The 24,541-nt window shown below is 40.9% G+C and overlaps 1 protein-coding gene across 7 annotated transcripts in view; it reads left to right on the top strand.

Annotated features, from left to right (window-relative positions):
• Positions 1 to 24,541, top strand: part of GULP1 (GULP PTB domain containing engulfment adaptor 1) — a 151,461-nt gene that overhangs the window by 18,855 nt on the left and 108,065 nt on the right. Inside the window, exon 2 of one of the 7 annotated variants that reach the window (XM_084288900.1) lies at positions 15,372 to 15,513. The exons of 3 other annotated variants lie outside the window; for them this stretch is intronic. The gene's annotated coding sequence lies outside the window, so the exon portion shown is untranslated. Of the gene's footprint in view, positions 1 to 1,379; positions 1,482 to 3,202; positions 3,242 to 8,821; positions 8,983 to 15,371; positions 15,514 to 24,541 lie in introns of those variants that run through there. 3 more of the 7 variants (XM_084288906.1, XM_084288904.1, XM_084288903.1) reach the window with 3 other exon arrangements.

Genomic DNA, 24,541 nt, shown 5'->3' with positions numbered 1-24,541 from the left:
TTCCTCTCCCAGCCTGTAGCTCTGCTTGGGGTTATTGCGCCCCAGGTGCAGGACCCGGCACTTGGCCTTGTTGAACTTCATGCAGTCGACCTCAGCCCATCGGTGCAGCCTATCCAGATCCTCTTGCAGAGCTTTCCTACCCTCAAGCAGATTGACATACGCGCATAGCTTGGTGTCATCTGCAAACTTACTGAGGGTGCAGTCAATGCCCTCATCCAGATCATGGATGAAGATATTAAAGAGGACCGGCCCCAGCACCGAGCCCTGGGGGACGCCACTAGTGACTGGCCTCCAACTGGACTTGGCTCCATTCACCACGACTCTTTGGGCCCGGCTATCCAGCCAGTTTCTAACCCAACGAAGCGTGCGCCACTCCAAGCCAAGAGCAGCCAGTTTCTTGAGGAGAATGCTGTGGGAGACAGTGTCAAAAGCCTTGCTGAAGTCAAGGTAGACCACATCCACAGCCTTTCCCTCATCCACCCAGCACGTCACTTTGTCATAGAAGGAGGTCAGGTTTGTCAAGCAGGATCTGCCTTTCATAAACCCATGCTGACTGGGCCTGATCGCCTGCTTTCCCTGCAAGTGCTGCGTGATGACTCTCAGGAGGATCTGCTCCATGAGCTTCCCTGGCACTGAGGTCAAACTGACAGGCCTGTAGTTTCCCGGGTCTGCCCTCCGGCCCTTCTTGTAGATGGGCGTCACGTTTGCTAGCCGCCAGTCAACTGGGACCTCCCCCGATAGCCAGGACTGCTGATAAATGATGGACAGTGGCTTGGCCAGCTCCTCTGCCAGTTCTCTCAGTACCCTTGGGTGGATCCCATCCGGCCCCATCGACTTGTGCACATCCAAATGCCGTAGCAGGTCACCAACCAGTTCTTCATGGATAGTGAGGGCCACATCCTGCTCCCCATCCCCTTCCACCAGCTCAGGGTACTGGGTATCCAGAGAACAACCGGTATTGCCGCTAAAGACTGAGGCAAAGAAGGCATTAAGCACCTCTGTCTTATCCTCATCTCTTGTAACTGTTTTCCTCCACATCCAGTAAAGGATGGAGATTCTCCTTAGTCCTCCTTTTTGTGTTGATGTATTTATAAAAACGTTTTTTATCTTTAACGGCAGTAGCCAGATTGAGCTCCAGATGAGCTTTGGCCTTTCTAATTTTGTCCCTGCACAGCCTCGCAACATCCTTATAGTCTTCCCTAGTGGCCTGCCCACTTTTCCAAAGATTATAAACCCTCTTTTTCCTCCTAAGATCAAGCCACAATTCTCTGTTGAGCCAGGCTGGTCTTCTTCCCCACCAGCTCGTCTTTGGGCACGTGGGGACGGACCGTTCTTGCGCCATTAAGATTTCCCTCTTGAAGAGCGCCCAGCCTTCCTGGACCCCTCTGCCCTTCAGAACCGCCTCCCAAGGGACTCTACCAACCGGTGTCCTGAGCAGCTCAAAGTCAGCCCTCCAAAAGTCCAATACAGCGGTTTTACTGGTAAGAGACACTAGCATCACGTCATTCTGCTTTCACAAAGGACAGAGCCTGAATTCGGACAGGTGGGACAGAGCTTTGAAGCTACCATCAGAACCACTGACCATGCTTTTTGCTCAATGGGCTGTGCAGACAGTGAGGCCCGCCCAGCTTGCTGAGGGAAATAGCAGCCCAGGCCTCCGCTGCTAAGTGCTCTGTTGTCCTGCTCTTTTAGGAAGAGGCTACTTGGCTGTCTTGTAGCCTTCCTGGTGTTCAATCCCTGCAGAGTTATCTGGTGTTTGATTAACCCCATTGCTTCTGCCGGAGTGAATATTGGGAAATGCTGCATGTGTAAGAACTGCGCCTAGGTTGTAAAAATTAAATATACAGAGAACTGAAATATCAGCATATGGCTCTGTGTTAGCAATCACAGGGATTAGTGGTTAAGCTGGTATATTGTATCTGCTTCACAAATGTTTACATTGATGTTGATGCCAGCCAGTGTTGTGGAGACACAAAGTGCAGTGTGTGGCAGTGATCTCGAGCTATGGCTCTATAAAACAAACCAGAGATATGTTTGCTTGCATAGCCAGTCCTAACCCATGCTGACAGGAACATTTCTTCCTTCAAAGAAAAAAATGAAGTGACTGAGGCCATTGTCGCTCAGTATTTTTACCCTTCTGTGTCTGTTTGCAAACAGCCTGCAGTGCTTATGTGTTACCTTGCTGTCAGCTGAGGAAGTAGAAAGTTGGTCTTGTAGGATGCTGCTGCGTCTGATGGTCAAAGATTCTGACAAATGTCAAAAGTTGAGCTATTGCAAACAAATAACTGCGTTGCACTGTCAGCTGTTTGGTCCTTGGAATCCTGTGTCCTTTGAAAAGAGAGATCAGCTAGTGCTTTGTTCCTTCATAATTTAACGTGAGATCATTGCCAGCTGGGATGTAAATTTTTAACTTTTTACATTCAACATATTCAAGTTTTAGAATTCTTCAAGTTTAAACAAGCCTGGAAATAAAATGATACTGATGCTTAAATAGAACCTGGCATATAGATTTTGAAATGTTTTGGAATGTTTTCTCATTGACCGAGTACATGAATAAACAAAATACACAATCTCTTTGTGTGTTCCGAAAATGCAGGCAGTTCTGTGCTGGAAGGCAGCTTGAAAAGTCATGCTGTTTCCATGAAACTTCATCCACTGATCATTGTCCATAAAAATCAGTGGAAAAAATGCTATACTTCCAAATGGCCTCTGGATCTAACTTCTCCCAAGTGGGAAGAATGTGATAACTTTGTATTAAGCTTTGATAGGTATTCTGGTGCTTAAATACCCAATTTTTGCTCTACTGCTTCTCCCATTGCAGAACCTTTCTCATTGGAAAGTCGCCTCTGAATAGTATGGAGATTGGAGAATGATTTGTTTAAATTAGGGATACAAAATGGAGCTTGTTTTAAAGTCATTGTGAGTTAGACACAGTTTTCTGGAAACGAATGCATTAAGCTTTTGTAATTGTAACCATGAATGTCTACGGTGAATAAAAACAAAACAATAATTGAAGTATTTCTGGTTGTGTTCTTCCTGAAACTAAGACATGATTAGTAAGTAATTAATTGCCAGTGTTACGTCTTTGCATGCTTTCCACTGGCTGCATCCCAGAAGTATTGTGTTGTTTTTTCACAGTGGCGGAAAAAGATGAAGAGCTTCTTGCCATTGTCAAGCTCAAGTGGCAGAGAGCATGGGTTCCTGTGACAAGTCCAGAGGGTGACTTGGGACCTTCTCCTGGGTGTGTAAGCTGGTAGGCCAAGCACTGCTGGGCTCTTCTGTGTCTACAGAGTTCTCAGTGAAATGAGGTGTGGCCTAAAACTTGAGGTCCAAATGACTAAGCTCATATGAATGTCAGTAAATTTTTAGTTCTTTCCCTTTTGTTTGGATCAATATATGGAAACAGCAATTTTCCAATATCCTAAACTTAACCTTGGTGATGTTTGTGAGAGCAGGATACATGTACCATGGTAAACAAACCATTTTTTTTTTTCCTTGGAGAACATTGTGTTTCACACATCTATAGATGCTGCTATCTATATATATTTTCAATATGAACCTCTTCAGAGCACTGAAAACAATCTGGAAAGTTAATTGCCAGCTTTATTTCTCCCCATCTTCAGAGGAACTGCTTTTGTTTATTAAAACCCATTTTTCAATCTGCAGTATTTGGGGAAATAGATTGTTGATGAGCTTGCTAAGATGACTCAACATGTTGTTCAGATGGCAGACATATGCACAGCCCCTAAACTAGACATTTTTCTTCGTGGATATTCTTTATCTCACTTTCACATACTGTTTATTTTATCTGTTGCTTCACTTTTATTTCATTCCTTCCTGACTGGCTAAAGAAGACATTTCAGTGATTTGTAGTAACAGCTCATAAGAGCCTGTTCACTTCTTTGAAGAGTTGTAGTGGATTGTGTCCAAACGAGTGCATACCTTTCCCATATTTTTACATGCATTCCACCCTAGGAAATTAATTAATTTGTTCTTGGCACCAGTGCAGTTTTCATTTGCAGGTTTAAAAACAAAGGATTAACTGTGTTACAAATCACCTCCTGGTTTGTGTTTGACCAAGTAGTAGGTTAGATAAATCCGATATTCAAGAGTCATTAAAATATGCAAGCATGAATTTAAGGAATTGAAGTGATCTTATTGGATCAACTCCTCATAGCTCGTGATTGTGGCTTCTGGGTTTTCTGACAGATACCTTTCAGGTGAGATGCAAGGTAGGTGGGGGAGAAACCAAGTTCAGTAATAACTCTTTTTCTGAGTATTCTAGAGTATACTGAATATCTACACCTGATCATAGAAATGTGCTGATAGCACTAACAGGTAATCAGTTGCATTGGGTACCTTATGTTGATAGAGCTAATTTGTATTATGTATCTGCTTGCCTGTTCCTGGATGAGGAACAAGATGACATTTGATTATGCTGGTTACACAGGAGAAAGCCTAGAAACACTTGGTAGTTCTTAGAGCTTTTTCTTCTCCAGATTCTGTCTCCAGTGCAGTGTGCTCCCTTTGATTTTGTGGTGATGGTAGCCACTGAAGTAGGAAACATAAATTTTAAATTTTAGTGCCTGGTGATGCAGTTGTTTCAGCAGTCCTGGCAGTGTGGATGTTCATCTACAACAACTTTATCTTAGGGTCTCTGTAGGCAGAAAAAGTCTTCTGTGTTCATCAGCAGTGTGCTGTGCCCAAGAAGTCGTATGATTGCTGGTGGGTGGGGAAGCCTTTGTTTTGCTGACTCAATTACGTGCTCAGGATCAGATGTGTAAGGCTGACTTGTTCGTGATCAATAGAGTGCATATTGAGTTCACAGGGTGCTGATTTGTGGTATCAGCTGTAGCCACTGAGTAGGAATATGATTCCTTTTATATCACGGTGTGATTGACAGGTGTAGCGATATTGTAGTGAAGATTGTTGCAGCTTATATAACCCATCTCTTTTGCCATCTGAACGCTTTCCCTTGCCACTTCAGGGCAGATGAAACGGCACTAATTACGGAATAAAAGAAGCTAATCTTTGTCCTAGACCACTGTGTGTAAGATCTTTCTAACCAAAATGCCTCCACAGACTCGTGTCAGCTTTTGGTACTAATTTACATTTCCTCTGTGTCCCTTTTCTTCTTGGATTTTCTTTATCTCTCTTTTGCATGCTGCTTATTTTATCTGTTGCTTTACTTCTATTTCATTGCTTCTCTTTACCAGGTTAGATCACAGAATGTGCAGATGCAGTTGACAGGGCATTAGGTAGATAATGTTAGGTCTGTTTAGTCAGAGTGACATTGTCATTAGTGCTTTGAGAGAGAACAGAAGTCTAGCTGTTTTTGCTAGGGCAGCTTCTTAAGAAAGTGTAATGCATAAAAATGAAATTACACTTCTGAACTTCTACTTGGGAAGCCCTTTGCATGCTGAAGGTACGTAGGTAGGCAAGCAAGGACTTGCTCTTGATGAACACATAGCAAGAGGTAGCCATGAAACAAATACCAGGGCGCTTTTGTTTGATGAGTTGACTGGCTCACAAACACCTCTTATCATTCAAGATAAAATGGATTTTCATGTGCATGTTTCCTGTTGTAAGAACGCAGCTGCATTTCTGATACAAGGTGAAGAAGTGTGGGGTGGAAAGGCACATGTTCGTGCGCTGTGTCATGAGCAGCATTAAGCTGCATGGGTTACACTGTCAGAGTTTGAGTGGCTGACAAATGATGTTTTGACATGTAAAGTATCATAGCTGATGCTGACGTCTCTAGATTAAAATATTTCTGTGAAGGCAAAAATGGCTAGATGCTCTGATGAGATGCCTCAGATTGGGAGCTTTGGTCTCTTAGATTAATAGAAAGCTTGCGTAAACCTAAGTTGAGTTGCTGGGACTGTGCAAGCTCTTTTTAATATTTTATTTCATACATCTTTATCAAGTTAATTCATATCCATAGGGTGATGGTGTTTCAAGGCAGCATTCAGTGCATCTCCAGCATGGAATCAGGGATTCTTGATCATCGGAGTAAGTTGATCTGTTGCATAAATTGGGAAACAAAAACAAACCAAACCAACCAACCAAACAACAACAACAAAAAAAACAACAACAACAACAAAAAAAAAAAACAACACCCCAAACTACCCAGAAATATGAGTTCTGCAGAATGAGCAGTGTATTGAAAGTCTCCTGAGCTTCAGATGAGGCTCCTAAAGATACATTTCAGCTGTAATTGTCAGTGACAGAGACATACAAATGGGCCCTTTCTGCTTGCTGTTCTCACATGAGACAGTCAGTCGGCCTTCTTATAAAAGAGTCTGTATGAGCTTCGCTTATTTGTCAATTTTTTTCTTCTGCCTTCTGCCTAAGTATAAAACCCAAAATTTCAGTACTAGCATTGTGAAAAGTGTTAGATTCGTCCAGTTTGAGTGAATACTCTTCCAGTTTCTTCTTTATTGGGAAAGAAGAGAGGGGATGAATAGAAAACCGTTGTTTATATCTATATTCCCTGTTTACCCTCACTGGCATGCCAAATATCGAATGAAAAACTGCATTGTCAGTTATTTATTTATTTATTGAACAACGCTGGTGTGATCTTATGGTTCCATAGTGCTAGGCTAATGCCCTACAAATGGTGTTCATTTCAAGCTCTGTCTTGGCATCGTTAACCCCACCTGTAGGATTAATGCAAGATTTTATTTGCTTCCCCACCTCCCTTTTGCCTTCAGTGTTAATTTACACAGTAGTACTGGGTGCTTATTATGTTCAACAAGGAAAAAAACCCTGTTATTTTGCAAAGGAAAACCACAAATAACTCTACTAACCAGTGTACAATGATGTTACCTAACAGCCTCAATTAGCATAACACACAAAATCCAGATCAAGTACAGGAAAAGATGGGCTGCCTTAGCCTTGGATTTGCTGCTGTTGCTGTATTTTATGGTGATGGGTTCATTTGGCAGGTCTGCCAGACAACCGAGACTCAAATGGTTAAAGAATAAATTCTCAGTTTTAATCTTTTTCAAGGAAAAAAAAGAACGTTTGGAACCAAGGTAGTAATTAGTTTGAAGCGGCACAGATTAGCCCCACTTAGAGTGGAATTTAATTATTTGAAAGCAATTAAATTAACAGAAACGGAGTCTGCTGAGCTTGGGTGGGGGAGGGTTGAGAGCTGGGTTTTGTGCCGAAATCCATCAGTGAACAAGCTCCCCGCTTCGGATGTCAGTGAGAGAAGCACAGGGCTTTTATCTCGCAGTTTGGCACCGTGCGAAGACAGCAAGCTATGGGGCCAGGGGGACTGCTCCCTGCCTGGGTTAGGGTATGCACAGCTGGCTTTGGGTTCGCTGCCAGACTTCCAGGTGAAGCATCCATATACCCTTTCTTCCGCCCAAACTGATGCTGCAGCTGTTGCTTTTGGGTTTTGGCATGTGAAGTGCAGCGTGTCCTATCTCCAGTGGGTGGGTGCCTGAGGTTTCAAACCACATTGCTGTCCTGAGCTCTGAAGAATCCCTTGGATGTGTGGGACTTAAACTGTTTTTCTGTAGGGACAGTAGGTTTGCATTTTGCAGCTCTAGTAAAGAGTAATCTGACTCTGTCTGAAAATCTTATGTGAATTTGCAATGTGGTTTTGGCATATACTTTAAAAGGAGGAAAGTAGGTTCGGATTGGTGCGTTTCCAGTGCTAGGCCATTTTAAAATTCACGGCTCATCTTTTCAAATTCCTCTTGCCATCTTTTCACTAAGCAAATTACCGGTGTGTGCTAGTCAGCCAGCCAGACTGTGGCAAAACAGTCAGCAAAGGGGCCCAAAGTGATCAAGCCATCCGTAACGTATTACGAAACCCTCTGCGTTCTGGTGGCCGCAAGAATGAAGCTGGAATGTAAACTGCATGTGAAAGAGCAGAGCCCAGCTGGCCCTGTTGCTGCTCGGAAACTTACTGAGCTGTTTTCAACCCAGAAGGCCAACTTGTAGGGGAGTGGTGACCCCAGCCTTCCTCCTTAGCCTCTTACGTGTCAGGGTGGGAAGGACAAAAAAGGCTTTTCCTGACATCTTCCATCTTCTGGGCTGGGTTTGTACAAGGATCTGGTAATCTTCCAGCCATCGATGTTATTCTCCCTTTTCCTTGGTGAGAAGGGGACTAGGATCCTTGGTATTCACCTACTTTTTTCTGCCTGGTTGGGGAACCTGGCCATGTCACTGTGGAGTTTTTTAGCAGCCTCCTTCCAGCAGTATGGGCACTGCTTCCAGCACCAGGTGCTGAAGCGTTGACCTGTTGGGCTTTATTCAGTGCAATCATAGGTAGACAAAAGCTGCATCTGTAGGCTTTTTTATTTACTAGCTGCAAATAACCCTACTCTGCAATTTGTTTATTTCACTGTGAATGAAAGAGCGGATGTTTTGATTTGAAAAGGGAATCTTATTTACGAGGCAAAGTACAAACAAGCTGCGGGAGGAACGCCTCCTTGTTAAGGAGCGGCCCCGCCAGCCCGTCTTGCAGGAGGCAGTTCTGGGGCACAGCAGTACACTGGCGGGGTTTTGTACTGGTGACAAATGTGCAGGTATTTTTAGAAGGGCTTCCAAAGGGCACCCTGCTGTGTGTCAGTGTGTTTCTGGTCCCGTGTTATCGGTGTGTTCCCAGCTCTGCCCTCCTCGTGTTTCAAGTTGACAGCCTGCCTTTATCGGCTCCTCATGAACCCCTGACTGGTGCGGCGAATGGGAGGCTGGGCGATGACAGAGCTGGCTTTCCGCCTCAGTTTCCTTCTAAATGGCATCAAACAGCAATTGCTTTCGTTTTGCACCGCAGGAAGAGCAAGATACAGAGTTAGGGTTTGCTCTTTCCCCGCATCGTGTGGGTGGGACTGATGGAACAGAGCCAGAAGAATTTGGCAACGTATCAGACTGTAAAGAGAATAATCTGTTTCTTCTGATGATGGATGGCACTTGGAAGGCAGCTGAGCCTGAAAGCCATTTCTCGTGCTAAGACTCTGTGATGTGCAGGTCAGCATTTGAACAAATGCAAGCCTTTAAGTGCAAGCTAATAGCTTGGCAGGTTGTGCCTGACATGCAGTGAGCAATTCCAGTTTAATTCCTGAGCATCTGTGGGGTTTTTCTGCTTTTCTCTTTTTTTTTTTTTTTTTTTTTTTTTGGTGGATTGTAACATCCAGTATTTTTAATATTTTCTGAATTGCACGATGACTTGTTTTGAAGTTCAGAAGTACCTTAAAGAAGACTCAGCTAATAAGGAAATCTATTTTTGTTTCATAATATATTAAATTGCTTTAAAGTCTTGAGAGTCGTTTTATTTAACTGCTGTTAAAGTGTAGGTTAAAAAACATATTTCAGCTTATTACCACAGCTGAGCAGGTGTTACAATCCTGGCCCCTCTTTTTGCTAGGGGCCCTTGATAGTAGCAAACTGACAGCTCGCTGGGACAGAGCATCTCTGTGCACTGTCTTCAAAGCACTGGCTGTGCAACACTGACAGTGAGATCTGACGGGAAAGTCTGTAGTGGAGAAAAGTCACATCCGTACAGGGTACCAGTTGTAAGAGAAGCTTCCAGCCTAATTTGACAGGCAACAGTCTTCACTGCTGGAGAGCTGGTAGTGTCATATTGGCTCTGGTTTTAACAGAGTTCTGTATGGAAGACTGCTGGTGGAAAGGCTTCCTGATAAATATCCAAATACTGAACTTCACCTCGGAGTTTCAAAGCTGGATCTTGAAGAAATCTAATCTTTGAAAAGCTGCTTTTATTTGGAGTTAGAGTATTAAGATACAAGAAGAGAGTTTTGTATTGAATAGCCAATTGATATGCTATCTATATAAACAAGAATGTCCAAAAACATTCATGTCGCATTGTAAAATTTGGATTTTTCTCCTAGGAGATAAAGCTGTGAGACTGCATGTTATTTACTGCTCTGTGAATACAGAAAATTCTTGTCTTTAAACTGTTTTTGGTGATGTTAAGTGCTGTACTGTCTTCTACTTAAAGGATTAGGCTTTGGTAACTGTTCTCGCTGTGACAATGTAAAGTTACTAGCTAAAACCTGTTGACTGCACAAGTAGGCTTTGTGAGACTGCATTCTTTAAGCAATAGAAGCTTGACAATAAATACATTTATTTTAGTGTCTGAAGCTCACGGTTATCCACTTGGTTTTTATTTGATAATCACAAAGCTGGAGTTTGGTTTTACAAGAACATATTGACAGAGTAATCATGAATGCAACCTTTTCATCTTTATAAAAGTATAAATAGCCAATATATGTATTTTTCAAGACATAGACATGTTTGTATCTTCATACATGTTCACTATATGCAGTTTTCTTAGGAATATGTAAGATCAGCAATGCATATAGATGCAATAAAGCATTTAGGAACATCGAGTCTTTTGATTTCCTTACCATCCATGAAGATACATAGTATTCTTGTAGCATGCATTCAAATTCCAGCTTTAATTCGATAAAACAACAGCATATGGTGGTTACTACTTAGCATATCAGGTCTGTGCAGGGTAACAATCTGTATCAGGTTCCGTATTCTGCTCTTCTTGTGACTTCAGTAATTGCCCGATGTCATGATAGGAGTTGAGTACTTCTGCACTCCTGGGAAGCATTATTTTTATGGATCTTAATTCTGAATGTAGAAAACATGTTCCTGTCAGTCTGTTTACCCATATCTGGATGTTACAAGGACAGCTAAGTAAATGTTGCAAGGTATTTGTATCCTGTTGTAACTGTGATCCTATAAAATCTTGTGACAGTCCAGGCTAGGGTGTTTTCTGTATGCAGGTCCAGGTGTCTGCACAGAGAAGCAGGACTTGAGGTCTCTTCCAACCTAGAAAATTCTGTGATTCTGTGTGATTCTGTTTTGTCCTCATGTATTTGTTCAGCACAAGTTGGATAATAGTGGCTTACATCACTTAGCCTGAAAAAGACAATTGAGCTGAATGCCAGACACAGTTCAGTGTTCACTCTACAGTTATTCAAGATATCCGGTTAGTAATTGAACACGCTGGTGTGATTTAATCAAGTAATGTAAAAAATATATGTCCCCCAAATCAGGGGACTGCCAATCTTGTTTATTAGAACCTTGCTCGTTCTTATCTCCAGAAATGTATTGATCAGATGAGCACGAGGCATTCAGAAATAATGCAACAATTGATCATGTAGGAGAGATCAGGCAAAAATTATAGATCTGAATACCTTTTGTGTAGAACCGTTATGCCCATGGTGGGAAGTTGTCAGCTCTGGAAACTTAATTGGTTTATGGGAAATAAATGGTGAATAATGCCAGATTAACAGCCAGTAGGTTGCTTACAATACGGATGTCAACCTCCACAGAATGTAGAAATCATGAACATGTTCATGTTTTATGTGCAAAATTATGTTCCCTTTAGAAGTCAAGTAAAAATCTAGATTGTATTCGCCAAATTCAGAATGACCCTTGTTGTGTTTTTTTTACTTTTGCTCTGCACTTGAAAGACAGAGTGACACTGCCAGGTTTTAAGCAAGACAGCAACAGATGGATGATGCTATATATAATTTCCATTCAATTCAAGTTTACTAAAATCTTTAGAATTTCCCTCTGATTTTCAGAGAGCAAATCCCATACAAGGAGAAGGGAACATGACAAGTTCATACCAATTGGTTTTCATAATTCCACCTTTTGTTAAATTGATGCTCCAGACTTAGACTTTTTGCTCATGTTGTGATGTTTTCTTCTCAGGCAGTTAGGCCAAGCTGTGTTATCTGATCAAGCAATCAAGCGGCATAAGGCATGCAGTTGCCTACCAAGAACTCACTTGGCATTGCCGTACCATTACTCAGCGTGATTGGGTGTACTAGTTCTGCCCTAATTTTATAAACGAAAAGGATGTTGGCTACCTACTTGTGCCAAGTCCTAACTTAGCCAAATGTTACCTAAAGATTATGAAAATCACTGTTTTGTTTTGCATTTGCACCCAATGCTTTCTGCAAGTGTTGTTTCAGATACTAGATATGAATTGGGTAAGAAGCTGTGTGAGTGCATTTGTTGCCTGGAAATAGTCCTCATTTGTCTTCTGTGGTGTCTTAGTATGGTTGGCATTTTTCCTAGCTGCAGCTGTGTGTGCTGGGACGTGGCTGTGTGCCCACACTCTGAATTTGACAGTCCCAAGCCATTTTTCCTGTCAGTTCAAGGTTTTTTTCCAAGGTAAAACCCCCATTGTTCACCAGCCTTATTGCGAGTCTTCCTGGAAAGTTATGAGGAAGGAATGTGTTGGCTTTTAGCAACTTTGTTCTCAGAGACTTCGAAAAGCTGTACTCGCAGGCGGTGGCATGGGCGGTCGGTCACCCCGTGTCCCCTTGTGGCAGATAATGGATGCTTGTCCTACTGTGCAGAAGTGCCTATGGGAAAACATACTGACCTGTTGCAGCGAAGAGCGAGTGGGTGCCGTATCCAGACTGTCTTGACAAGAAGTGCCCATTTCTTTCTGCTTCTGTGAAAGAAGAGTTCATCCATAACAGAATTACAACAGGAGAAAGCTGTAAACCAGTGTAGTTAAAATAATTTACTGTGAGATCTCGGTAGGGACAATGACAAAACAACAGAACCCTTGCCTAGACTGTCACAATTACTTTGTGTTAGACCCATATAATCTGATAGCTGTCCTGGGAGGAGGAAAAAGAAAGTTGGCGTTGAGCAAAGTGTTTTATGTTTAAACCATAAAGAGATTTTGGATTTCTTCAAAATAGTTGGCACTAGCCAAAATATTTTGTTGCACAGAACCTTTCACAGGGATAAGTGGTTTTGAGTTGAAGACCCTACTTTCCACCTAAATCCAGAGGCTTAGCCTAGGAAACTCTAGTCAGCTGACTATCTTAATGAGTATTTTCGGTAATGCAGGTGAAGTAGGTCATTATTCCTTAATTCTGGAAGAAGATTATTTCTGTTTTTTTAGGTTTTGTTGTTGAATTTTTTTTTGTCATCTGTGCTACAGTTTCTTCAGTTACCTGATTATTTTGTAGGTAGGTATAAAGCTCCAAATCACTCGGTCAGTTAGACTGCTGGCTAGGTTCTTGTTTCAGGGTGGCTAATAGGGTTAAGTGCTCTGTGGTGGCAGCAGTGGCTCAAAATGTATTAAATGGCTGAGGAGGTAGGCATCACTTTGGCAAAGGGAACTTGAAATTAGAGGCGATTCCCATAGAGTATCTCCCTAAGTTGCTAAGTGTGGCAGGATTTCCTTTGACCGGTGCTTTCAGCCATGTGGAGTAAGGGATGCTAGCTGTACGTTGGCTGGACTCCTCGCTGGAGGGACTGTACACAGTGTTCAACCTGGCAGAGAGCTCTGAGAAAACCAGCAAGCAGGAAGACTTGGTAATGATGTGACCAACTTCACTGGACTGGCCTACAGCAAAGGAGTGGCGGATTGCTTGAAATACTGCATGGGATAAATAGGTCCCAGGGAGCAAAGGTACAGGCTTCTACAAGACAGGGTTACGGAAGATAACTGCTGTACAACATCACTGCTGCTCACCAAGCCTAACCCATGTCTGAAACTGTTCTGGTAAGGACAGAGGGGGGAAAACAAAACAAAACAAAACAAAAACAAACAAACAAACAAAAAACACATTTTCTTCTTTCTGTGTATATAAAGACATATATAAAGACATTTGAAGAAGCCACAAAATAATTGTCTTCCAAATAACTATGCAAACTTAAGATCTACACTATACTTTTGTATGTACTGATATTTTGTCTGGTTTCTGGCAATACCTAGCAGAGAAATCATTTAGTGCTGCATCCCTGCTGATTAGCATAGATCTCTCCCCTTGTAGTAGTAGGAATAACAGCAAGAAATGAAACAAAATTTGTTTTCTTATCAGAGTAATTACTCTTATTGTAACCTCACTAGGTAACGTGGTTTAAATTTAGCACTTGACGCTCCCAAATTTCTTGTCTTACCTGCCACAGTTAAAATTGTCTTTTTTCGGTGCTAGACATTCTCTATCCTTATGGAAATTAAGGCTGGGATTTGCTTTCTCTTTTTATAAAGAGAAGGTTTATAATTGTAATTTCAAGGGTACTTTAATACCAAATTTTGGAGCCATGGATTTTTGTGAACTCAAGTGTCCATACAAAGAATCCCAGGGCTTGCACAGTGTGCAATGCTTTTAGAAACCCTGGGCTGCTTTATCAAAAAAACAGCTATTAGCTGCAGTTAAGAGGACACAAGTGAAATATTCCCTCTCTCTCAAGGCTGCATATGCAATGTAACAAGAACTCCATGCATTACAAAACGTGAAATCCCAGGGTTGCTAACAAAAAAAAAAAAAAAAGGCTTCCATTCTAGTTTGGCATCTCCTTTGGAATTTTTTGAGAAGTTACATGTTTAGGTAATAAAAAAATTATGCTTGTGTATTTGGAATTGCTTGGGGGTAAATGAGGAGTAAAAATGTATCAATTGTTAATTGAAAGCGAAATAGCTCTATGTGCAGCAAAGTTACTTAAACAGGCAATTGTTTTGGCCCATCGATTCTTCTTGCTATGCAGTAAGACTTGGATAACAGCCATGGAACACCTCTTCTGTCATTTGTACAGTCTGAGAAGAGAAACATCTTCCAAACCCAGTCGCTTTTTCTCTGACCATGCTGTTCTGAAAAAGATCAGGAATAGAGGGAGGCGAGGTGAAACAATAGAGCGCTGCTACAATATGGAAGGCTTCATGAGCCCTCATCCCCCTTGCATCATCATCCCCCTCTGTTCTTAAAAGTAAGCAGCAGCCTGAAGTTCGCAGTCATGGTGTGTTTGTTTCCATTTTTGTAGAAAGTGTATGCATCTTCTGATTTCCTTAAAAGAAGCTTATTAGGGTCCAGTATCATCAAGGTGAAAGGAATCTTGGCAGCTGCATCTGAGCAGGAATTGTTATCTGAAGTTTCCCTGATGGCATGTTTCATGCTGTTTAGTTGCTAGATCTTCATGTTCTGCCAACAAATGTGAAGTTTATATTCCAAACTGCTTTATTTCTAAGAGGAAACTGTTGGTATTTTTGTTTCATAATGGCATAGCAGATAGGTTTCATAAATGGCATGCAAGTACTGTGGCCACTTCATTTCTAACAGGTATGTTATGACAAGTTTGACGATGTAGGAAACAATGGAGCTGGAATTAAATTTAATGCACTTGTTGCTCTCTCAAAATCCAGTTTGGGTCTTTGTCAGCCTTATGTAAGAGGTGTTAAATGCAACAGGTGATCTACAGCAGATGGTACTGCTGACTGTGCTGACATTCAAAATTTATGTGCTCCTGCCTCACAAGTCTCAGCTGGGCCGGCTGCTTTGTAAACTACATCTATTTGAGTATTTTCCTTTGTTTAGTGTCCTCCAGAAGCTATCAGTAACTTTTTTTTTCAGACCCTTTCAGGTGACTGTGAGCTGTTCTGATGCTTCTGGTTGTATCAGCATTTATCTCCACCAGGAAAGTTTTGGTACCTGCTCAGTCACCTACATCTGAAATAGCTGTCCTCCAAGGAGCTTTCTGTGTTCTGTGACACCTGTAAGTCTGGATCATATGCGTGTTGTCAGTCTTGACTGTTTGGAGGAGGTGGTAACAGTAGTAGGGAGAATGAGGTGAAATATAAGTGATGGAATAGGAGATCTCTGCTTTGCCAATGTCTCAATGCAATTTGATTCTAAGGTACAGCCTGAACCATGATGACTGCCTGCAGACCAAGCTGTTTAGAAACTGGGTAACTGTAGAAAAGATCCATAAAATTATGGAAAAGATTGGCAATTAGGGACTTTATGCTTATCAGAAACAAAAATGAGAAGTGCCCTTGCTGTATTGGAAAACAGTGGGTACTAATGCAGGTGTTCATTTGGAGGGAGGCACGTAACAAGAGTCAATCCCCAACGCAGGTGCTAGATAACTCACTTCAGAGACAAGGCATATGTTTTCAACTGGGAGGATGATTAATCTGTTTAACAAACTACCATCTGGGACCGGCACTGTAGCCATCCTTTGAATGTTTAAATTGAACCTGGAAGTTCTTGCTTTAGCTTTTCAGATGTGGAAATTTTAACTAAGTGAAATTTAATGGCCTTTGACAGGTACAGCAGGCAGTCTTAAATCCTTAAATCCAGGAATGCTGTCCATTCCTAGCTTTGTTTTTGGGATCGGTTGTTGGCAGATGTGTATGGAACAGTCTCCTTTGCTTAAGTGTTTTTTGCCAAAATATGATGTGATCTCGAGGTCCAGATACAAGTTCCCCAAATCACTTCAAATGCTCATCTGTTGAACGTTGTAGAAGCTTCTCCCATCTTAGTAAACACCTTCAATAGGTAGTTTCTCTTAGATTTGTGCTTCTCGCTTTTGTCATATTGTTCAAAACTCAGTCTCCTGTGTTGTTATTTGAGAAAACAGCATTTTTTAGGATCATGGCAGGTATGGATTCTTTTTGTTCTTCCTGTCCTGATAAGCCATCCCACAAGAAAGGTTTGGCCTTTAACTTGCTGATATTGTAAGTTGGTGTTATTTATGGCTTCAGGCTGCACCCAGATCTATTTTGGTGTCTTCACCGATGCATTGGGATAAAGCTCTAGTAGAGCGCTCTGTCTTGTTTATTCTTAGCACTGTGGGCACTCCTCATGCTTGCAGGGTTGAAAACACAACTATGTTTTTTCACTCAGGACTTGGCAAATCTAGGGCATGGCACATCTTATGTTACTTGTAGGTTTTTTGTTCAGTGGATCTGTTTCATTCCCACTGTATATTGTAGAAAAATGTTGATCTAAGAAGTTCTGGAGCTTTGTCGTCGTTTAAATTAGCATGACCTGACTTTAATAGGCAAACTATCAAGGTAGGTGTCATAACTGTGGGCAGGTGCCCTGCCTTGTGGCGGAATGACCACTGTGATGAGATTGTTCCAATTTTCTTTCCATTGTGCTTTGCTGTGTGTTTGCATTCCTGTTCTTGTCAAGAGCGTGTAGATCAGGGCCACCAAGTGGCAGAAGGGAGGCGCCTTCATCCCCTCTAGGACAAGCAAGCCTGCTGATGGGAGGGGCATTTGCAGAGCCATTGTGACACCTGCTAAGTGCTGCATGAAGTCACAGCTCACCTAGAGCCTCAGAAACTGCAGTGAGAAGCAGAGAGCTGGCAAGACCCCAGCAGCTATGGAGTTTGGAGGGGACAAGAAAAAACTCAGCTGGTTTGCAGGCTCCCAGACCTACCACCTTGACTCAGCTAGACGACATTTTAGGAATGGCTGCATGGATTCAGATAGGTGCTGGCTTTGTGCTGTCCTGTTTGTGTAATAATTTTTTTTCCTTGTTGTTTGTCAGGGAAGAGTGTAAGTATAAAGCAGCACACAAAACCTCTCCTCCTGATCTGTAAGTCAACGACTTCATGGACCAGAGATGAATTCTTTAGTGCTTAAGTGAACTTACCCCAATAGGGCTGCCCAGACATTTTTTTCAGTACTTGAAAGTTTTGAGCATGCAAAAAGCATAAGCTTTTATCAGTGTTAAAGCTGGAAACTCTGTGTGTCTGTGTATTGAATGCACAAAGGGAACTTCTTGTTATAATGGCATAAATACAGTTGCCAAACATCACTAGTGAGCTGTTTCTTGCAGCATGTAGGTTTAAATTGACCGCTGAAGGAGTTTTGAATATATTTCCCTGATTTCTCAGGGGTCAGCTACCTGATTAGTGGACATCTGTTCAATATTTTAGCACGGCAGTTGAAATTATTAATTACTGTATGATCCTAGGTGTCTATTCTTTAGAGCCTTGTTTGAAAAATCATGTCCTTTAAAAAAAAAAAAAATTTGCTAAACTGTATTCCTATTATAAATGATGGATGTAGGGGGAAAAGAGGCTCAGCAATCTCAGTAGTTACACGCATTGCTACATGCTATGTTGCTTCCAGAGAATCAGCAGGTTGCTTCAGGAATACCTCTGAAGGGACATCTCAAAAGGAAATTGAGCACAGCAGTGTAAACTTGAGTGCCATTCACTTGAGTGTCATTCCATGGGACAGGAAATCTACAGGATAACTATACTGTGAGGGGATAGAGGTATTGCAGCAGTTGTTTCATTTCATCAAAAATCAAAGCAGTTGTGATGTTCTCTGGTTCTGTGAACCATGAAAAGTGAAGTTGGACCGTATTTTAAAATATATACCAGGTTTTTGTAGAACATTGCCACAGGCATGGAAAATCCCATAGAATTAGCTCATGAACTTTGATTTTATATATATATATATATATATATATATATATATATATATATATATATATATATATATAACTTTGCAAGAATTCATTTTCATATCTGTCAGTCTCGTATATGTAAGTGCAAGTTTCAACTGGGCCTTTCAGAGGATTTGCTTATATAAACTTGGGAAGGTCATGCCTTACTTGGCTTTTGGGGTATTAGAAATCTATGTCAGATTTACTATTAGGCTTGCTCTTTTCACAAAATTCAGTTATCCCACAAATGAGGCCCCCAAAATTCTAACACTCTAAAGAGGTGAAGTGTAATAATTTTCAGGAGTAAGTGGAACAACCACATCCCTGGTTTGTACAGAGAGATTTTATTCCAAAAAGGAGGGAGCAGAGAAATAGGTTTGTGTTTTAGATGGTATTTGATATATGAGCAGAGATACCTTAAAGCTTTAGATAACAAATACTTTACCAAAAAGGAGGGATTTAATGTAAGTTAGTGTCTAACCTTGGCATTTTCTGTATATTACTGTTATTGATCCATCATTCACAAGATGTCGTAACTGTGGGAAAGGGGAGTGTGGGGGGTGGATAGCATAGGCAATATGTAAAATGAGCTAACTGAAAATCCCTTATCTTAGGAAACTTATGGCTATAAGAATGAGAATTGTTATGCTGAACGAGACAAGTTTATGTATTATGTAGTAAGAAAGCCTCAAAAGCATACCTTGTAGATTTTTTTCTGTATTTTGCTCTTTTCCAGTACAATTCAGTATGCTGCCTGTTTTAACTTTTATCACTTGAATTGAGCTTTCCCAGTAGCAGCTCTGACATGTCTATCCTGGATATGATCACAAAGTTGCCGTTTCTTGCAATAAATCTTTTGTTCAAATCTCCTCACCATTTGGTTTATGTTTGCATCATTAAAGATTATCCTGGTTCAGTACAATTATTTATGGTAGCAGTATAAATTTGACACACAAGGGTGTCCTTGGGATTCTGGTTTCTTTACAAGTCTGTCTTAAGAAAATCCATTCTGACACATGTTCAGTAATGTGTTATTTTACTTCTACAGATAGAGTGGCTGAGAAGTGCTTTTCAGATAAAGGTATCTTTATAGTGATGATTAATATGTTTGTGTCAGTCGCCTAAAGTTTTGTTCATGATCATGTAATTTGTCAATAGAAAAATATATAAATCACTTCTTGGACTTAGAAGCCTGATTTAGATTATACTTAGCGAGAGGAAAAGACTCCCATCCAATTCTCCCTATGTTCCAGCTACCTGTCAGGGGAGCTTAGCAGTTATCCAGGGGCTTTAATGACTTCAGATGACATGCAAGGCATTTCCCACTGAGGCTCTGCAGGTCATCAGTTTCCCTTTGCTACAAGCTGATGAGAGGGCTTCATGTCTCCTTCCGCCTTGCTGAGATAAATCAGCGTCTTCTATCTGTTCACCCAACAGCCTTGCTCAGGGCTGGTGCCCTGTTCAGAGTTCTGGAAGAGGTTCTAAAAAACCTTTGCCGTTGTTCTGGTAATAGGGGGTTGGGGCATGGATCTGTGTGTGACCTTGAGTTTTAAGAGCTACGGTAAGTGTTCTGTAACAGAATAGAAAATAATCAGATGAAACGGGGGTAGGCTATCTTTCCTCCTTTTAGCTTCCCATATTGATATAATTAATGTCTTGATATCAGCTCTTGTAGTTTTTACAGTTCATTTTCTGCTGTACTAGCTTCTAACTAACTGGGGGAAGTTTGACTTAATTCAATAGGCAGTGACGTCAGTAAAATAAGTGATAATTCTGCTAGGATTCTCTGAAGTTTACCTGACCAGCTTTAAACTGCTGATTTCATCTTTTGCTGATCTGTACTGTATATCACATATCCTGGGTTTTCCTGAATGTGTACGTATGAGTGTTTTTCCAATTGGGTTGCATTTTTCTTGTTTTTGGCTGTGTGGTCATTACTCTGCATTAACAAAAGGCCAACTACATTTTTGCAGTTAAATTCTGGGCTTAGTATACCAGTGGTCCCAGCCTTAATAAAGGACTGCCTGTTTGCTGTAGGGCTGTGTGCATATATACAGCCTCTTCGTAATGTATTAAAAATGCTACCCACGTTTTTCCTCTATGTGACAAGAATGAGTTGTGGGTTTGTATCTGTATAAGAAGTATTTGCTCCCCACTGTAGAGTTAGGTTGGTCCTAATCTGAAATCAGAAAAATACGGAGATGAGATTTTATTTTTTTATTTCTGTTTAAGTAACTATTTTCTGGAAAAGTGAACACAGCCAAAGAAGGCTAAGCTCAGATAAATTCCTGCAGAGCTGTTGGAGGGAGCTCATGTTGGGTCAGGGGAAAATCCCCTTTGAATGGGTTCTGCTGTTATCCCATTGGAGCTGGGCTTGGCTGCATGGGCTTGCACTGTGCCCAGGCCTAGTGGCTATATCGCAGCCACATCACCACCCACCCCACCCTGTTCTGTGGCAACCCTCAGCAGTGATTTTGCTTGGGATGGTTTGTACAGCTGGATTTTGGGGACCAATGTTACTGTTTGAATAGAGGAGCTCTATTACTGGTTTGTAGAGTTTACTGTGCATTTATATGCTTTGTAGAAGCCTCAGAATGCTTTTTTATCTACTTGGCAATTGTGGTTTTGGTCATTACATACACATATGAAAATTGTCCAGACATAACTTGTTGTAATGAATTATTAGTCTTTGTGAAAGTGAATGCCATATCGTGTCTTAACAGAATTCATGAAACAATAGCAAGACTGTAATTGTAGCACAACCTGAATTGTACTCATACCTTTTTTTATTATTTTATTATGGCATATTACAGTGTGCCTCTGGGATGAAAAGGCTATGAGCATCGTAAAGAATATCTAGCGCAGCCTAGAGAAAAGCAGAAATGGAGTGTGCAAATGAGTCCATCAGGCTTGTAGCCTCTAAAATGCTCAGTAGGAAAGTGAATGGTTAGAGGCTTGAACCTAACTGTGTTTGAAGCAAATACACCTGTAAAATGCAATGAAGAAGGGATGTCCTTTGCTTTTTCTTTTTATCTATCTATCTATCTGCATTGCTAATTAAAAATGAAAGCGTACCTTATACATTTTTTGTCTGGTTTGGAAAAGGATTGATCCAAGCACTAACCTGGCAAGAAGGTAATGATGACCTAAAGTGATGATGTGATTTAAAATTAATGCTTCAAAGGCTATGGAGTAGCAGTGAAGGCTTAGAGAATATAACGTTTGGCTTCATACAGCCAGTATTAGATTTGGACCTTTCTACAATGTAGCTGTGTTTAGAGATGATCTAGAAACCCTATTTAGTCGAGTGTTTGCCAAGCATGGCATCACCAGGACTCCATCATACAACATGATATTATAATTGCATTTAATTGAATTTGTTAAATAGCTGTTGCTGCCCAGCTCCAGCAACAGCAGAGCACAAAACGCAAGGTACCTGTGGCAGTGACATCCAGAAGTTGTGGATTACTGCAGCCAGCTGTGTTCCATCATCAGTCAGTGTAAGTTGTGCTTTCTGTCATCCCAACAGAGAGAGGTTTTAACCAAGAAAGCAAGGGAGGGAAAGACGGAAGATGTATGGCAGCCTGTAAAACTGTCTTTTAATCTGTGCTTCTCTGAACATCTGCCATCATGTTTGCCACGGGATTATTGACTGGATATATAGCATATTAAAAGAATGTTATACGGAGGGTTGTGTTTCTTGTATTTATCCTCTAGATTTTACTTTGCTTGAAACTTTTGGCAGAGATGTTTAATCCCATTAACGGGTTTGATCCAGGGATAGTTTTTGAGCTTCTTATCTAAAAGTGTTTTATCAATCTAAATAATAAATTTTTTTCACTATGATTTAGGCTTATCCTTGCTTTATGTAATGTGATTTGCAAAACAAGAAGTTGGAGTGTATCTGGCTTTAGGTCACTGATTACAGCTAAACAGGCTTTTCTAGTGCAATGTGTTCAGCAAATTAAGATCTCTGAAAGCTTTTAAGAATTCAGATCAAAATTGAACTTAACCATCTTGTGGTTTAATAAAAAAGACTTAATACTTTTATCTGATGATATGGTTGAGAAATCTATCTTAAATACTTTAAAAGTATAATTGTCTTACTTGCTTCTTGCTAGAGGAGTTTTTGCTCTGTGAAAGTTACCTATGCAATATTTTTATTCTGGATTAAAATATGCAGCAAATTGCTGATTATCACAATATGTAGTCTAGTTTAGTAACTGATAATTAAAGGCAGTGTTGTAGTTTGTATTTTTTTTGTTTTGTTTTTTTAATTGCCTTCCTTTCCTTCTCCTGGATACAGTATTCTTAATTACATTTAAAACATATCTGAAAATTAAGATTCTGTCTTACCTTTCAGCATTTATTTATATTATGTTTCTTAATTTAAACAGTACATAGCCTACATGGTTTGTCATGTCAAGTGTTTTCCACCACCTGTGTCTGGTAGCAATTAGACTTTATCTTAGAGTAAAGGCAATGTCTCTATGGCCAGGGCAATCTGAAATAATGCCAAGGAAGTTGCCAGGGATGCTGAAAGTGTTGCAACTGCGCTGTGCAACTTCTTGTTTCGCCCTTCTTTTTTTTTTTTCCTGGGTCACTCCTGAGAAGTGGGATGAAACATACAGGATGAAGCTGGGTGGTGCTTCTGAAGTCTTACTGTGTCTTGCATCAACCAAGCCAATTTTCTTAAAGGTCAGGGCAAACTTCTGCACGTGATGCAGCTGCAATGTTGGCATCACCCTAGGAGTTGCAGTGAAGCTTGTGATCTTCATTCCTTGTATTGCTTCCATCCGCAAGGGCAGTCATACGTCATGCCTATAGTCGAACGCTCCAAGCCTGTAATTAAGGACAAGACAGATTGAGCCAACAGTAGATTATAATATTGTGACTAACTCATGGACTGTAATCAAGAGCAGAGCAATAAGAAGGATCTTTAAAAGGTGTGATCACAGGAGAGAAGCATGATTATAATTTCCAAAGTCATGTCTTATTTACTTGAAACCTGGCAATTTTTTTTTCCCGCTTGCATATCATTTTTGTGTAATGGCATGGTCACAATAAGAAACTTTAGAGAATGAGAGATAATATTTTGTAAACCATTGAATTCTGCACCTGGAAACAATGCTGGAGGTAGCATATCATGTGCTTAGGCCATTACAGGGTAGCACAGGTGGGGCAGTCAGCAGTGCTTTCAAGTGTAGGTGTGTGCAATAGTAATAAACAGGAAACTTCTCAGAAAAACCCAAGGGGACACAGGTCTACAGCCCAGAAGTGACTTAACTCATTGGACCCTAATGTACAAGAGAGTCTGAAGGCTCAGCTTTGGTATTTTATTTTTATTTTTTAAAGCCTTGCTTACAAGTGACGAGCTGCAGAATATCTGGAGGGCCACGAATGTTTTGAAGGTATCATTGATAGGTAAATGAATCCTTCAGGACAAAAACACTTTATCCATTTTTCTCTAAATGGTACTCTATATATTTCAGTTATAATCACTGCAACTTCCTTTTTCACCAATTGAATGAATGCTTGGTAGGTATCCAGATGCAGATGTCAGGGGGTGCTAACCCTTAGCAGTTGCTTCAGTGTCAGCTATAAAACTCTCCAGCTTTAATAATGAAGGCATTTTTCATGACCAATCCTGAGCAGTATTGAATTGGTAGATGTTGACATCACTTTCATTTGTTAAAGCAGCAATGAAGGCAACTATGTCTGACGTCCAGTCAGATCCAGATTTGATCTGTTTGACAATTTGTATTAGGTGGGCATTTTCTGATAGGAAGCGGTATTGCTGTTGGTTGCTCCAGCTGTGCCCGTACCCAGGCAGTGTGTGCCCACATACTCCTTCCTGGCACCTCCATGTGGCCACTACCGATGTGATGTTGGAGGAGCCATCAGTTGGTTGGGATTGTGTGTTGTGTGATTTGGAGCTCCTAATCTGATTTTATTTACTCTTAAAAACAAAACAAAACAAAACAACCTTCAAATAGTTTGGGTTTTCTTCCCCAATAAACCTAGGATTGAAGAATTCAACTAAATTATATTTTCATGTCCAGTGCATTTACCCAGTACTTTCTGTCTGGACACAGAGATGTATTTTATTATTGGATAATAATATGGCCATTTAGACAATCACTCAGGCTACAATACTTGTGTTGGCAGTTTTATTTTCTGGGCATAACAGTTCTGTTGCCTTTTTATACTCATTTACGCAGAGATAAAATCATCACAAATCACGTTTTTAGGGGCTGTGATGCTCAAGTTACTCTGTTTTATGCAGTTTTGGCCTGTATGGATTTAGGCAAGCTGTCATTTGTAACGTGGCTTTA

The sequence above is a fragment of the Netta rufina genome, assembly GCF_964035555.1.
Source record: "Netta rufina genome assembly, chromosome: 6".
Taxonomy (NCBI): Eukaryota; Metazoa; Chordata; class Aves; order Anseriformes; family Anatidae; genus Netta; species Netta rufina.
The sequence above is the reverse complement of the archived record's forward strand: the minus strand, read 5'-3'. Positions and strand labels throughout refer to the sequence as shown.